We start from the raw sequence: 18,092 nt of genomic DNA on the forward strand, positions 1-18,092 counted from the left end.
AGCCAATTTGGCTCCCAGTACGAGATTTAAAAATGTGCCCCTCCCCCATTCACATAAAAAAAAATGCGCCCCCCCCCCCCCCCCAAAGATATAAAGAGGAAAAGCATGTGCGCTCCCGGCAAGGGGGCGTGGCCTCTTTAAAACGGGCGTGCCTTTCTTAAGATGGGCGTGGCCTCATCTGATCTCATCATCACGGCCACCACAGGATAAGAAAAAAAAAAAGTCCTCATTTTACACATTATAGCAGGCACGTGTCCCCATTTTACACATTGCCGCAGGCACGTGTCCCCATTTTACACAGCTCGGCAGGCAAGTGTCCCCATTTTACACATTGCGGCAGGCACGTGCCCCCATTTTACACATTGAGGCAGGAAAGTGTCCCCATTTTACACATTGCCGCAGGCACGTGTCCCCATTTTACACAGCTCGGCAGGCAAGTGTCCCCATTTTACACATTGCGGCAGGCACGTGCCCCCATTTTACACATTGAGGCAGGAAAGTGTCCCCATTTTACACATTGCGGCAGGCACGTGCCCCCATTTTACACAGTACAACAGGCAAGTGTCCCCATTTTACACATTGGGGCAGGAACGTGCCCCCATTTTACACAGTACGGCAGGCAAGTGTCCCCATTTTACACATTGCGGCAAGCACGTGCCCCCATTTTACACATTGTGGCAGGAAAGTGTCCCCATTTTACACATTGCGGCAGGCACGTGTCCCCATTTTACACATTGCGGCAGGCACGTGTCCCCATTTTACACATTGCGGCAGGCACGTGTCCCCATTTTACACAGTACGGTTGGCAAGAGTCCCCATTTTACACATTACAGCAGGCACGTGTCCCCATTTTACAAAGCACGGCAGGCAAGTATCCCTATTCTACACATTGCGGCAGGCACGTGTCCCCATTTTACACATTGCGGCAGGCACGTGTCCCCATTTTACACATTGCGGCAGGCACGTGTCCCATTTTACACATTACGGCAGGCACGTGTCCCCATTTTACACAGTACGGTAGACAAGTGTCCCTATTTTACACTTTGCGGCAGGCACGTGTCCCCATTTTACACATTGCGGCAGGCACGTGTCCCCATTTTACACAGTACGGCAGGCAAGAGTCCCCATTTTACACATTACAGCAGGCACATGTCCCCATTTTACACAGTACGGCAGGCAAGTGTCCCTATTTTACACAGTACAGCAGGAAAGTGTCCCTATTTTACACAGTATGGCAGGAAAGTGTCAAATGGGGGGGGGGGAGGAAGGAAGGGAGAGGGAGGGGGGGACAGAGATAAACAACTTACATGTCAAGAAGATCTGCCCGCTCCTCGCGCCGGCCGCCGGTGCCTCCTCTTAACAGCTTGGCTCCCCCTCCTCCCTTTTCCCGAGTACTCCTGCTCGGGGGGCGGAGTTTCGCGGATTGACGCGGTTGCGTCGTGACATCACGACGCAACCGCGTCATTCCGCGAAACTCCACCCCCCGAGCAGGAGTACTCGGGAAAAGGGAGGAGGGGGGAATCTGGGACCCGTAAAGTGCCGCAGCGGGCGCCCCGTGCGGTTGCACGGCTCGCCCGCCGCAAGAAACGGCACTGCAAGTAACTTCGTGTAGTTAGAATTCTCATACTTCCTGTGCAACAGCAGATATCTCCGTCAGTAAGGTGCATGCTTCCAGTGTACTAGGTTGTGGGTTCTAATCCTGGATATGACACTTGCAAATGAACTGTCAGTGAAATAATCAGCATTGTGAGGGACTGAGCAGATCTACCTGTACATAGTGTGTAGCTGGACCCCTACATAGATCTGCCTAGTTGCAATGGTTTTGTAGTAGCTTCATATAGTTAGAATCTGCAGGCTTTCTATGCAGGAGCAAATTTTATATATATATATATATATATATATATATATACACATATACATAGGGGGGACACCAATATATTTCTTGCCTCCGGGCAACTGGGACAAATTTACGCCACTGCCTGTGCCTAAGCATGGATTATCCTTAACGCCTGGACTGTTGTGGTGCCCTGAGGGGCACGTTTGAGAACCACTGACTTAGATAATCATTGCAGAGACTAGTGCTTAGGCTGAGGGTGTAAATTTGGATAGATTTCCATCTATTTTTAAATTGATCCAAAATCAATGTTGTATTTCCAGGCTAAAACACACATTTATTAACATTTAAAAATCTATCTGAAAAACATTTGTTAGTTTTTAGTCCCTTGACCACAACATCAATTTATAATGGTGCACAGTAGTCTCCATTATTCAAATGATGCCGCACAGTAGCGCCACTACACCAGGTAGAGCCCCTCTTTTCAACATTACGGCAGACAGCGTCCCCTTTTTTCCACATTACGGCAGACAGCGTCCCTTTTTTTACACATTACGGCAGACAGAGTCCCCTTTTTACACATTACGACAGACAGCGTCCCCTTTTTTACACATTACGGCAGACAGTGTCCCCTTTTTACACATTATGGCAGACAGATTCCCCTTTTTACACATTACGGCAGACAGAGTCCCCTTTTTACACATTATGGCAGACAGCGTCCCCTTTTTACACATTACGGCAGACAGCGTCCTTTTTTTTACACATTACGGCAAATAGAGTCCCTTTTTACACATTACGACAGACAGCGTCCCCTTTTTACACATTACGGCAGACAGCGTCCCTTTTTTACACATTACGGCAGACAGCGTCCCATTTTTACACATTACGGCAGACAGCGTCCCCTTTTTACACATTATGGCAGACAGTGTCCCCTTTTTACACATTATGGCAGACAGCGTCCCTCTTTTTTACACATTACGGCAGACAGCGTCCCCTTTTTACACATTACGGCAGACAGCGTCCCCCTTTTTTACACATTACGGCAGAGAGCATCCTCTTTTTACACATTACTGCAGACAGATTCCCCTTTTTACACATTACGGCAGATAGCGTCCCCTTTTTTACACATTACGGCAGACAGCGTCCCCCTTTTTACACATTACGGCAGACAGCGTCCCCCTTTTTGCACAGTACGGCAGACAGAATGTTGAGAGACATGGCAGCCTCATACTTACCAGGCTGGGTGCTCTTTGTTACAGCTCCCCCCACTTCCTGCGCTGACTGGATTGTGGCCTGGCTGCCACAGCACTTTCTGGACTACATCTCCCAATCCCTGGCCACTGCTGACTGACCATGGTGGTTTTAGCACTCTTTGCTTCCTCCAGCATATACTCTGCTGCGCTGTAGTGTAGTGTATATTACTGTGGCTGGGAGCTCCCACATCACACTTCTGGCTCCGTACAGAAAGGAGACGCGGCTGAGAGTTGCTGCAGTCCACAATTCACTTCACCCCCAGCTAAGCGATCCCGCGCAGACTTCTCTCCTACCAGGGCTGACCATCATGTTCCTGTCCCAGTGATCACACGAATCTCCCCTGCAGTTAGTAGTCTGGAGATCTCTCAATCCTCTACAGCCGCTAGGAGCCAGGTGACCTCCTGAGCAGGGCCAGCTGAGCGGTAAATCCGGCCCTGGCTGTGAGATAGCGCTGAGCTGCAGGGGGTATAGTGCGTCCGGCCCGCCGTCTTATGGTCAGCGGGTTTTCCAAGCGGCAATCCGCGCAGGTGTCTGACTCAGACTGGGGAGGGGAGAGGGTTGCAGGGACGATGATTGCAGCACTTAGGCGCAGGCAGCAGCAAACAGCAGCGCTTGGCGCTAAATCAGCTACTGGCACTGGCGGCCCTGTGTTTGTGCCAGCGGGTGCGCCCTCAGCGCAAATGCGCTGTGTGCAATGCCCCGCTGGCACACACCTAGTTACGGCTCTGACGATTGATAAAGCTAAATATTTATCTTACTTAAAACCCTTTAAGAGGTCAAAGAACACAGTACGCTATTGGCGTATGGAATACCGTAAGGGTACGCACGTTGCGTAACAATCGCTTAGCCGTAGTCGAGACGCTCAAGCGTCACGTTCGCTCACGGCCAAGAGATCACAGGCAGGCACGCTATTGGCTGCCGACTAACGTAATGATACGCTATTAGCGTAGCGGACGCTCGGGACCACGAGGAGATCACAAGCGGCGCTGACGCTCACAGTATAAAACCGTTATAACTATACCATAAAACAATGTATTATGCAGTAAACCTTGGTGTAGTGATAGGGTGCAAATTTAACACAGTGTAACCTTATTAACTTAAAGCTGTACGAGCGTCTCCGACGCTCAGAGAATACTTAGAAATATAAGAAATACACAGATACCGATCTTAGGTTCTAACACCTTATATGAACGTTCTATTTGCAAAAGAATAATACAATACAAGTCATACACTACCAATATAACATAGACTAACTAACCAGATAACTACACATGAAATACTATAACAGCACAATAACAATTTAAGAGGAAAAGAGGGAGAAAGAGGAGAAGAGAGAGAGAGAGAGATATGGCTCACAATAACAATAAAGACAATATGATTGCGGAGAAACTTACGCTCAAGGGAAACAATCGCATGCGCCTCTGGATATCCAGCTCCCGATTATCAGCAATGAGAACCGTTGAAGAGAATAGAGAGCTGGCCCAGAGTGGCTTGTCCTTTTATACCCTACACATAATACAGTACAATGGTCCCTATATTCTTATTGTTCATTGGACACAGGAATTCGTCTTCGCATTATAACAAAAGGTCATAGGTTGATTCATACAGGTGGGCTGTGACTATTTCCAACTGCTCAGGTGGGTGGGAAACTAGGTTTCCCGCCGCATGGATAATAAAGTGCAAACAATAGTAAATGTCCATAAACTTCTTATGTCCATAACTATTCGCACGAGCGATTAATCTGTTTCAAACCAACACCGGAATATTGCTAATTAAATACTCTTCCGATGGATACTAAACACCACTGTATAACCCTTGTCTGACCCTTCGTATCAAACAAAGAGGGATCTCTTTGTTCATGAACATGCTACATTAACTAAACTTTCAGATTCTATCAAAGGGACCATAATCTACAAAATACATTATATGGTTAAAATATGTAACGATCGAGTCGCCCGCTAGACGCACACAAACTCTACCGTAAATGCGCATACCGTGCGCCTGCGGGTGCACGCACCAGCGGGTATGCGTACGCACGGGAGAGCGTGGGCACGCGCAGCGGGGACACGCATGAGGTGCAAATATGGTAGTGTGCATCATGATATTTTTCTGACTTTGACACGATTTAGATCGATTTTAAATCCATCCACACTGACCTTTAGTAAATATACTCAAGGGGCCTTATGTATAATGCACACTTGATACACCACTCAAAATGCACTGTTTTTTTTGCACCGGTGTGTGTCCAGCAATATTTCATGTGCATGAAGCTTTATATTGTCCTGTTTGAGTTGTGCTTTACCTTCAAAATCCAACATAATTTTTTGTTTTGTTACCTAAAAAATAATAATAAATAAAATGTTTACCATATTTGTTACGGTCAATTTACGGAGAGCTGGAAAACACTTCAGAAGGCCTTAATGCAATATATCCAATAGATGAGCCTTTAACATTAGTAAACCATGACCCCTATTTCAGAATGATAATTACTAATCTCTTGGCCCCATAATGTAATTATTAACGGGTCACTATTCAACAGGTGCATTCATTGCAAACAGAAAGTTCTGTGTCTGCTGCATACTAACACTGCAATCTATTACATATTTAGCCAAGAAATATAAATGTCTGAAATATCCATATTATTGTCATTAGTTACAGATACCCATTTCCGTATATGCAAGCTTAATTCAGGCAGATCAAGGTGACGTAACATTCTGGAGGCTTCCTATAGCAGTCGCATGTGTGCCACAGTGATTAATAAGTCACTTAATTCATGTCATACTTTCATTTTAAGTTCTGATCATGTTTTATAAACCTTTTCTGTAGTATTTATATAGCACATACATCACGGATAAAGGTCAGTATACTTTGCCTGTAACACAGCATGTAAGAATAGAAGCTTGTACAATGTAACAATTATTATAACGCAGCATTGATAAAGCAAGCACGGATGGATTATCCAGCCATGTGATGCTGGACACAGCCAATTGGAAAATGTCATACTGTGCCAGGCACCAGCATAATTCTTATGGCTCAAACTAGAGCCGTAACTTGACATTTTGGTGCCCTGTGCCAGAAAGAGAATTGGTGCGCTTCCCCCACCCCCCATCCATACCTAAACTAGGGCTAGTGCTTATGTGCTGTGGCCTGAGCACTCGGCACACAATTAGTTGCACACCTAGCACCACCCAAGGTCGGACTAGCCCACCGGGGAATAGGGGAAACCACCGGTGGGCACCACTGCCTGTGGGCCCTCCTCCTCCTCTAGTTATCAGGTTCTAAACTCTATCCTAGTGTACATAAATGATGCATTATACTTATGTTACATTATACTTCACAAGAATTTGGTTTATTATATATTTACCAAGGGGCACAGAACATGTACTCTGTAATGGTTAGCCAAACCTCTGTGGTGGCTGGCCACACCCCCAGTGGAGCCTGGCAACACCATTAAGCATGGGCTCCTATAACAGAATTCCCCCGGAGGGCCCTTCATGCCCCAGTCCGACACTGGCACCACCATACTACAGCACATTTGCCACACATACAGTGCAGCTTGTTCCAGAAGCCTTACCGAGGGACTGAGGAAGAGTGCATTGCGGGACAGCTCTCAGAGTTCCAGGAGAGCTGGCCGCACGCTGCCGCTGCAGGAAGGTACTCTGCCTGCCCTCTCACTGAAGAGGTACAAGAAGCAGCTGCCACGTGACATGGCATAGCTTCCTGTTCGGACTTCCATCCCCCAAAGGATAACAAAAACCTGTCAGCTACATGCGGCACTGGGAGGGGAGGGCGTTGCGGAGGATTCGCTGTGGCTGAAGAAGGGGGAGCTGGGAGAGGCCGGAGCCTGCGGTGGTGTTATGTATGTAACAAAAGCAGGAGCCGGGCGTACCTCACCACAACTAGTACTATAGCTAGCCAGGCATGGAAGGAGACAGTAGTGTGGCACAGCCCTGCGGGTTCTGCCAGCGGTCCTGCACCCACAGTGCATATGTGCTGTGGGCCAAGCACCGCTGACACACACCTAGTTACAGCCCTGTTTCTGCATGTGAACAATTTTTGTTTAATAAACACATTTTTCAAAGTTGTATTTTTTTTTTTAAATACATGTTATTAGTATGTCTTGTAGAAACATGGGTAAAATCTTTATTACTATGACAGGTATGAAGTGATTATTTATAAGATATATTAAATATATACTACTTCAATTATAATGTTATAGGAATGCTATAGGAATGAAGGTTTACAGTAAATGAAGGTATATATATTTAAAAGATTATTTTTAAGCACATACAGTGTATTCTGTTACATTTTTTTACATGTTTTGATAGAATACACGTTGTTAATTAACGGGAAAAGTGCAAACATTTTTAACAAGATGCACGAGTTGCACCAGGGCTATTCCCACTCTGTGACACCCACAGAGTGGGAATAGTACCTGTGGCGAGTGTAGCTCGGTGAGCACAGTGATCCCGCAGTGTGGTAAGTGCAGCAAGCCCACAAGGAGACTCCTAGCGCTCACCCCACTGCCGGCATTCTGGAGGTTGGAATCCCGGCGTCGGTATTCTGACCGGGATTCCATCTCCAACCCGCAAATACTGTAACCTCTGCAGCATTTCCTGCCATCTTGTTCTCTGAAATGTTTCTTGTGTGAGGTACAGATGTGTCCTTGCTCATCCATCCCATGAACGGGTTAGATGAGTGAGGACTCATCTGTATATATATAGAGCGCTGTATTAGCTGACAGTCGCTCACCGCCGCCAGCCGCCCATCGCACGCCACACGCCGTCAGCCGCTGCAAGCAACAAATGAGGTAATGTTCCCCTGCTGTGACCTCTGTTACCGTCCCTGTCCCTACTGTCACCCTCTCTCTCCCTGATGTCACTGTCGTCACTCTCTCTCCCTGTCGTCACTGTCGTCACTCTCTCTCCCTGTCGTCACTGTCGTCACTCTCTCTCCCTGTCACTGTCTCTCCCTGTCGTCACTCTCTCTCCCTGTCGTCGCTGTCGTCACTCTCTCTCCCTGTCGTCACTGTCGTCACTGTCTCTCCCTGTCGTCACTGTCGTCACTCTCTCTCCCTGTCGTCACTCTCTGTCCCTGTCGTCGCTGTCGTCACTCTCTCTCCCTGTCGTCACTCTCTCTCCCTGTCGTCACTGTCATCACTCTCTCTCCCTGTCGTCACTGTCGTCACTCTCTCTCCCTGTCGTCACTCTCTCTCCCTGTCGTCACTCTCTCTCCCTGTCATCACTCTCTCTCCCTGTCGTCACTCTCTCTCCCTGTCGTCACTGTCGCCACTCTCTCTCCCTGTCGTCACTCTCTCTCACTGTCATCACACTCTCTCTCTGTCGTCACTGTCGTCACTCTCTCTCCCTGTCATCACTCTCTCTCCCTGTCGTCACTGTCGTCACTCTCTCCCTCCCAAGGTGAATTTCGTCTCCAGTGTGCTATAATGTGAATTTCGGCTCATTCAGTGTGCTACAAGGTGAATTTCGGCTCCAGTGTGCTATAATGTGAATTTCGGCTCATTCAGTGTGCTATAATGTGAATTTTGGCTCATTCAGTGTGCTACAAGGTGAATTTCGGCTCATTCACTGTGCTACAATATGAATTTCGGCTCATTAAGTGTGCTACAATGTTGCAAAAAATAGCTAGTGTGCGATCAGGTTGGAATGAGACTGTGGCACATGGTCAATCATCCTATATTTGAGGGTGGTCAAATTATGAGCTGCTGATGCGAAATGCCTCGCAATAGGCTGATCACTATTACCAGAGATCAACGCAGCCTTAATGGCTGACCGATGGGCAGCCATGCGTTCTTTAAAGGGACGTTCGGTTTTCCCTATATAGGACAGGCTACATGGGCAAATAATTTGATAAACAGCGAATTTAGTGTTACAAGTAAGTCTATGTCTGATATGTAAAACTTTACCAGTATGCGGATGGTGAAAGGTATCACCAGGGATTAGGAATTTACACGTGACACAAGTGCAACATATACATCCCAATTTACCCCTATAGATACTAGGAGTAGGTTCTGAAATATCCGCTTTGACTAAAATGTCACGGATATTACGTCCACGTTTGTAGCAAGCCATAAGGGTAGTATTGGACAAATTACAGTCAGGATCCGATGTAACAATCGGCCAGAGTTTTTTAGAGATTTTGTTAATAGGGCCACTAGATGTAGTAAAATGTGTAACCCAAGGGAGAACCTTTTTATTGTCACTGGATATAGACTTCAACAATGACAGTCTATCCATGCTCAAAACTTTGGATTTAGTATGTAATAGTTGATCAAGATCATATCCTCGTTCTAGGAATTTCTGCAACAAGGTATAAATTTGGCATTCAGCTTGTTTAGTGTCTGAAGTAATGCGTCTAACACGGATAAATTGTGAGTAAGGCAGCCCTGCAATTAAAGATCTAGGGTGGCAACTGCTAGGGACAAGTAAGTTGTTACGATCCGTAGGCTTCGAATAAAGGTTAGTTGAAATGCATCCCTCATTTAAGCATATGGCAACATCTAAATAATGGATATCCGTAGAACTAAAGGAAAAAGTAAACTTTATCGGACTAGGGCCTAAATTATGCAGATTAATATGAATAATTAAATCATTACTATCCCCCTTCCAAAAGATCAACAGATCATCAATGTAGCGGCCGAAAAAAATTATCCTATTTGCAATCGATTCATCAGAAAAAAATACAGATTGTTCAACATCGAACATGAAAATATTGGCATATGAGGGGGCCACCGCCGACCCCATAGCACAACCAATCAGCTGTAAATAAAATAAACCATTGTAGAGGAAGACATTTTTTGTCAAGATAAAATTAAGCAAATTAATCACAAATGTAACATCAGGACCACTATACGATGTCTGACCATTCAAAAATCGCCCCACAGCAGCTAGGCCTATATCATGAGGTATAACAGTGTATAAATTTGTGACATCAATAGTAAACATTATCACATCAGGGTCCAATTTGGGAAGGGCCAAGAGTTTAACAAGCAACGATGTAGTATCTAATAAATATCTCGGGTGTTGCCTAATGTATGGTTGTAGTATGCTATCAACATACACAGAAGCTGGCTGTGACAAACCACCCCGGGCAGCAATAATGGGTCTATCCGGGGGGTCATTAATCGACTTATGAATCTTAGGGGTGGTATAAAATAGAGGAACCGAAGGAAATGCTGGAAAGAGTGCTTTACTCAATGCATCAGTAATAGTTCCATTATCCAAAGCTTCTTTAAGAATCGACAAAAGCTCTGTTTTAAAGGTGCCCGAAGGATCCTGCGGTAATAAACGGTAAGTAGAAGTGTCATTCAGATGGAGTGCCACCTGTAGTTTGTATTTATCCAAGTCCTGGATCACCAGGGCACCCCCCTTATCTGCTGGGCTAAAAATCAAGGCTTTATTTTTCGCCAAGTTGTCCAATGCTTGTTGTTCGGCCAAAGTTAAATTATGTCGACACGGGAGTGACGAAGTTGTATATATAAATATATATATATTTACCATAAAATCTATAGATTGTAAGCTTGCGAGCAGGGCCTTCTTACCTCTATGTCTGTCTGTTTTTATCCAGTTTTGTTCTATTACTGTTGTTCTAATTGTAAAGTGCAACAGAATATGCTGCGCTATATAATAAACTGTTAATAAATAAATAAATAAATGAAACCGGGACACTCGTGAATTATACAGGTTCTGTGGCTGGCTGAGTTCAAGCCATATCAAACCAGCTGGTTTTAGTCAGACACAGATCCTGTGTACTCCATGAGCGTTCCAGTTTAAAGGGATAGTATGGTAAACCTATATATATATATATATATATATATATATATATATATATATATAAAATACAGAGTATACCCTTATCCTGCGCTAATTTATTGCTGCCCTCCGATTCGATCCTTCTGTTAGTCAGGACCAAACCAACACACCTCCAAACAATGAATCAGAAGGCGCTAATAATCACTTTCTAATTGTTACCAGCAGTACAATTGACCACATATATTCATTAATAACAATTTATTAAAAGCACATTATGCAAACAGAGATAACCCTTTCACATGTACAGTGTAGTTTGTGTCATAGATGAAATGAAGGGTAATATTTGTCTCTCTTCAACCCTGACACGTTTCGTCCTTAACGGACTTCTTCAGTGGGATGGTCAAAGAAGCTGGTAAAGACATATACAATTCAATAAATACATAAAAATACATGAAAAATTACAATCACCGTAAATAATGAAATTGACAATCCAAATCGGTTGTTTATACAAGATAGGAGAGATGAGGACATAAACTAACATAACATTATATCCGGAGGCAAACATTCATGAAAACTACCCGGATGTTGCTATAAAATTCCAAAAAGATCAATTCCCTACCAGATTCATATGATACAGGGTATAATCCAATGCTTCACAGCAGTACATACCTACACAATCAATTCAGATAATGACAATCATAGGAATAGTCAGGCCCATCGCACCATTTTACAATTCGGGTTTGTTGCACAATTCTAAAAAACTATTTCATGTAATCAATTTACATTCCAGATAGAGAGGAAAAATTCCCGTATGAACTATTCATGTAACTTACTTATAAACCAATCGGACCTCTATTCTCAATATATGCAGGTCCAATATCAAAAATAAGGATCCCAAATGGAAAAGAATCCTACATGGAATTGGTATCAATTACTCCCAAATGTTTAATAGTGAAAGAATACATCTAAAAAATATTGACATATATATATATATATATATATACACATATATATATATATATATATATACATACATACATACCCACTATGAGTGAATTTCAAGTAAACAATGGATATAGCCACAGATGAATAAAACCTATAATATATATATACACTACTCAAAAAAATAAAGGGAACACTAAAATAACACATCCTAGATCTGAATGAATGAGATATTCTTATTAAATACTTTGTTCTTTACATAGTTGAATGTGCTGACAACAAAATCACACAAAAATTATCAATGGAAATCAAATTTATTAACCCATGGAGGTCTGGATTTGGAGTCACACTCAAAATTAAAGTGGAAAAACACACTACAGACTGATCCAACTTTGATGTAATGTCCTTAAAACAAGTCAAAATGAGGCTCAGTAGTGTGTGTGGCCTCCACGTGCCTGTATGACCTCCCTACAACGCCTGGGCATGCTCCTGATGAGGTGGCGGATGGTCTCCTGAGGGATCTCCTCCCAGACCTGGACTAAAGCATCCGCCAACTCCTGGACAGTCTGTGGTGCAACGTGGCGTAAATGGATGGAGCGAGACATGATGTCCCAGATGTGCTCAATTGGATTCAGATCTGGGGAACGGGCGGGCCAGTCCATAGCATCAATGCCTTCGTCTTGCAGGAACTGCTGACACACTCCAGCCACATGAGGTCTAGCATTGTCTTGCATTAGGAGGAACCCAGGGCCAACCGCACCAGCATATGGTCTCACAAGGGGTCTGAGGATCTCATTTCGGTACCTAATGGCAGTCAGGCTACCTCTGGCGAGCACATGGAGGGCTGTGCGGCCCCCCAAAGAAATGCCACCCCACACCATTACTGACCCACTGCCAAACCGGTCATGCTGGAGGATGTTGCAGGGAGCAGAACGTTCTCCTTGGCGTCTCCAGACTCTGTCACATCTGTCACATGTGCTCAGTGAGAACCTGCTTTCATCTCTGAAGAGCACAGGGCGCCAGTGGCGAATTTGCCAATCTTGGTGTTCTCTGGCAAATGCCAAATGTCCTGCACGGTGTTGGGCTGTAAGCACAACCCCCACCTGTGGACGTCGGACCCTCATACCACCCTCATGGAGTCTGTTTCTGATCATTTGAGTAGACACATGCACATTTGTGGCTTGCTGGAGGTCATTTTGCAGGGCTCTGGCAGTGCTCCTCCTGTTCCTCCTTGCACAAAGGCGTAGGTAGCGGTCCTGCTATAAGGGCCGGTTCTTGCCCTTTTGGCGCTCCGGGCAGGAAATGTGGGTGTGGCTTCATACAGGGGGCGTGGTCAGTTACGCCCCTTGTACAGTAGAGTAGCGCCGCTGAAAAAGAAAAAAAGAAAATTAATACTTACTATCCCTGCTCCCGACCGCTGCAGACCTCTGCCGGCGCCGCTCCTCTCCTCGGATCTGGCATAGACAGACACTAGAGGTCAATTATGACCCCTGGCGTCTGTGTCAGTCCCACAATGCTGTGTGGTGCGCGATGACGTCATCGCGCACCGCACAGCAAAGGTCCTCTCCACGAAGGGAAACTAGATGCATAGCGTCTAGTACCCTTCACAGCAAGGAACCAGCTGGACCAGCGGGGTGGCGGGGGACACAGCGGGCAGCGGGGGGCAGAGCAGTAGCGGATCTTGCCATGGTGCGGCGCCCTCCGGACGGCGCCCCGGTCAAAAGTCCTGCTTGCCCGTGGCAAGATCCGCTACTGGCTGGTTTGTTGCCCTCCTACGGCCTCCTCCACGTCTCTTGATGTACTGACCTGTCTCCTGGTAGCGCCTCCATGCTCTGGACACTACGCTGACAGACACAGCAAACCTTCTTGCCACAGCTCACATTGATGTGCCATCCTGGATGAGCTGCACTACCTGAGCCACTTGTGTGGGTTGTACTAGAGTGAAAGCACCGCCAGCTTTCAAAAGTGACCAAAACATCAGCCAGAAAGCATAGGAGCTAAGAAGTGGTCTGTGGTCACCACCTGCAGAACAACTCCTTTATTGGGGGTGTCTTGCTAATTGCCTATAATTTCCACCTGTTGTCTATTCCATTTGCACAACAGCATGTGAAATTGATTGTCAATCAGTGTTGCATCCTAAGTGGAAAAGTAAAAAGATGTCTAAGTGCGCAGTCAGCAGCAGCTGGTAAGGGGATGGTCAGATCCCCGAATATACTAGAAATAAAAAACACAGAATACCAGCGCTGGCTGTAAGGATTATAAAAAGACGGTTTGCTGAATAAAATAACAATTTATTAAACCATTAAAAAACCAGGAATAAATTCCTGTTATTATTCTTAATAACACTTTTGATTATAAATTCCCCCTGGGTATAATCACTTTTAGATCCACTCTCCTCTGGGACATATGTCGTTACGGCTAGGACAGTCTCCAGATGGCATTCACTGTAGCAAAAGATAGTTACCAGTTCCACAATGGATATGTGTGATGGCATCAGCTTTAGGAAGAGTCCATTGCTAGCTGTGTATGTGGATCCGGTCTTTTGTCTTTGTTTGGAAAAAACTTCCCAGTGATAGGAGCAATGTCCAATTGGTGCCGAAGATGTCAAAGTCCCAATAATTATCGGAAAGTGATGCCCAGGTGGGTAAACGGGCTCAACGCGTTTCGCTGGCAACAGGGTGATCCAGCTTCCTCAGGAGCATCCTAAGTGGACAGTTTGTTTTCGCAGAAGTGTGATTGACTTGGAGTTACATTGTGTTGTTTAAGTGTTCCCTTTATTTTTTTTTTAGCAGTGTATGTATATATATATATATATATATATATATATATATAGTTGTTTAGTTTGCCTGACTGATAACATTATTCTTCCACTATTTTAAAAATGCCCGATGGGTGCCTTCATTTTTTTATACTATATACTGTATATAAAACAGAGGGGGTCATTCCGAGTTGATCGCTCGCTAGCTATATATAACATTATATTATATACCATATATATATATATATTATATATCATACCTCCCAACTTTGACAAAGCATGAAGCAGGACTCCTGTACGGCAAAGCCGCGACTGCTGGAAAAGGGGCATGGATTCACAGTAATGTCGCATTCGTGAGCCACGTCCCCGTTTTCAATCACTGTAGGGGCAAGGCCAGCACTCTAAGCTGCCTACTGGCATGCCCCCAGTCCCCTGGTCTCCGTGAATAAACTGCTGCCACCACCCACGCAGGACACTAATGAATGTGGGTGGGACAGTCCCCCCCAAAAATGGGGCTGCTCCTCCCCCCCCCCCCACCCACATATATATAATGGAAAATGATTAATTCATTAATTCAGCCTGTTAGATAAAGAGCTTTATTTCCTTATAAAATATAAGTAATGATTTAGTCTAGAAATTCCTTTCACTTATATTTTCCCTTTACCTATATATTGAGGCACTCTGTACATCATTGCCTTATAGTTAATGTTCTGCACTAGTTTCATTTTATAAAAAACTAAAATTTCATTTAAATCCAGTTATATGTGATGTATAAAATGTATATGTAAGATACTGTAACTATAACTTGGTAGCTTTGCTGCTGGTTACTGTGACATCATACCTAGACTGTGACATCACTAGCCTGTGACATCACAATGCTACTTCCTGTAACATTCTATTTACAGCTGCTGAAGTTTCCAGTTTCCATGCAGGAAGACAGGTAGGAGGAGGTGAGTCCTACATTCAGTAGCAGCGTATGATGGAGGGGGGTAAGGAAAACAGAGAGCAGTATAGTCACCTGAAGGAGAAGCTCAGGAAGGAATTACATACAGTATTTAGGAATAATAATGTAGCGTTACAGAAATAAAGAGGGCAGTATGGGGGATACGCACACATACAGTGGATGCAGATAAGCATTCTATGAGGCAGGATCTTGCTTTGGAATGAAAAAGTAAATAAAATATATAAATGGCAAATTAATAAATTTTAAAGTATGTTTAGTTTAAGGAAAAGTGGTTGACTCATGGACATTTTATTTAAAACTAGTACTATGCTTAAGGATAGTCTTTTGTGTTTTTTAGATCATCATCTGGCAAAGAGATTTGCAGAGTGTCGGGTGACCGGCAAAGAGATCTGCAAAGTGTCAGTTGAAGACTACGGGAGGAAGTCGCAGAGCAGAGGCAGCAAGGACTGGAGGATAGCATGCAGGAGGTAAGTTAACATACATGTGTGTGGGGGAGAACAGGGGTATTGAGAGCACAGTACAAAACAGAGACTGGGATGGGGGAGAGCACAATACAAAACAGGCAGATGGTGGCAGCTCAGTATAGGACATACAAATGGTGTGGGAGGCAGGGGCGGTGCTAGGGTGTTCAGCGCCCCCCCTACAAACTATAAACCATAAACTATAAAGTGACAGGTGCGTGGTCTCACAAAAAAGGGGTGTGGTCTCACAAAGAAGGGGCATGGCCACACAATAGTACTCCCAATTCAATTTACGTCACACAATAGCACAATCTTATTCACATTACACCACTCGTAGTACCCCTGATTCATAGTATGCCACATTGTAGTGTCCTTTATTCACGTTACGTCATACAGTAGCGCCCCCTAGTCATGTTACACTACACAGTAGTGCCCATTATACAGGGACGTGCAGTCAGGGGAGGCAGGGGAGGCAGTGCCTCCCCTGTCATTCCTGATTAAAAGAATACAAAGAAGATAGTTATGGCACATATTGTGTGTCATAAGTATCTTTTTTATATCATGTTAATGTTTTTACAAGTAAAATTGCTTTGTAAAAGCTTTTGTGCGGCACCGAGAACAGTGCCTCCCGCTGTGCACTGTAAGTGGGCGGAAGCAGGGGGCGGGGTCATGTAAAGGGCTGTAAAAGCCCATTGAAAATAGTAATGCAAGCGGCACCTATGTAAGTGCTGCAGAACAGCAGGGGCATTGTGATTGGGCAGCACTGACAGTGACTATATCCAGCTGTCACTGCCAGTGCTGTACGGGGGAACATCTAAACGACCTGCACAGAATGGAAGCGTCTGGAGCAGCGAGCGTCTGGTAAGTGGACGAGTCAGTGTGTGTGTGTGTGTCTGACTCGATCTGTCCCCGCGTCTCTGTCTCCTAGGCCCCGCTGTCAGTGCCCCCTGCCCGTCCGGCATTAACACCCCCGCTCTCCGTCCGCGGCGGCAGTGTAACAACTACTGCTGCGCCGCGGCCAGTTTGTGATAGCAGCGCAGCGGAAGGCTTTCATAGCCCTCCCTGCGCCGCATACTCACTGGGACCCGGCGCCTTCTCCCCCACGTGTGATGTCACTGCCACCGCCACCGGCGCGCCCAGATCCCTGGACTCCACATCCCAGCACCTGACCAAAGTGATGGAGAAGGAACGGGCAGAGCGGGTGCCGCTGCGGGGAGGTGATGTTTGGACGCCGCACAGATATTACAGGTGAGTGCTTTACTGTTGCTTCTCCCTATGCCCTCCCTATCGCCCAACATCTCTCTATGCCCTCCCTACCACCCCTCATATCTATGCTCTCCCTACCACCCTACATCTCTATACCCTCTCTACCGCCCCACGTCTCTATGCCCTCCCTACCGTCCCGCGTCTCTATGCCCTCCCTACCGTCCCGCGTCTCTATGCCCTCCCTACCGTCCCGCGTCTCTATGCCCTCTTTACCGCCGCGCCTCTCTATGCCATCTTTACCGCCGCGCGTCTCTATGCCTTCCCTACCACCCTGCGTCTCTATGCCCTCCCTACCACCCTGCGTCTCTATGCCCTCCCTACCACCCTGCGTCTGTATGCCCTCCCTACCACCCTGCGTCTCTATGCCCTCCCTACCACCCTGCGTCTCTATGCCTTCCCTACCACCCTGCGTCTCTATGCCCTACCTACTGCCCCCTGCGTATCTATGCCCTCCCTACCGCCCTGCGTCTCTATGCCTTCCCTACCACCCTGCGTCTCTATGCCCTACCTACCGCCCTGCGTCTCTATGCCTTCCCTACCACCCTGCGTCTCTATACCCTCCCTACCACCCTGCGTCTCTATGCCCTCCCTACCACCCTGCGTCTCTATGCCCTACCTACCGCCCCCTGCGTATCTATGCCCTCCCTACCACCCTGCGTCTCTATGCCTTCCCTACCACCCTGCGTCTCTATGCCCTACCTACCGCCCTGCGTCTCTATGCCTTCCCTACCACCCTGCGTCTCTATACCCTCCCTACCACCCTGCGTCTCTATGCCCTCCCTACCGCCCTGCGTCTCTATGCCCTCCCTACCGCCCTGCGTCTCTATGCCTTCCCTACCAC

This window comes from Pseudophryne corroboree, chromosome 2 (assembly GCF_028390025.1).
Source record: "Pseudophryne corroboree isolate aPseCor3 chromosome 2, aPseCor3.hap2, whole genome shotgun sequence".
Taxonomy (NCBI): domain Eukaryota; kingdom Metazoa; phylum Chordata; class Amphibia; order Anura; family Myobatrachidae; genus Pseudophryne; species Pseudophryne corroboree.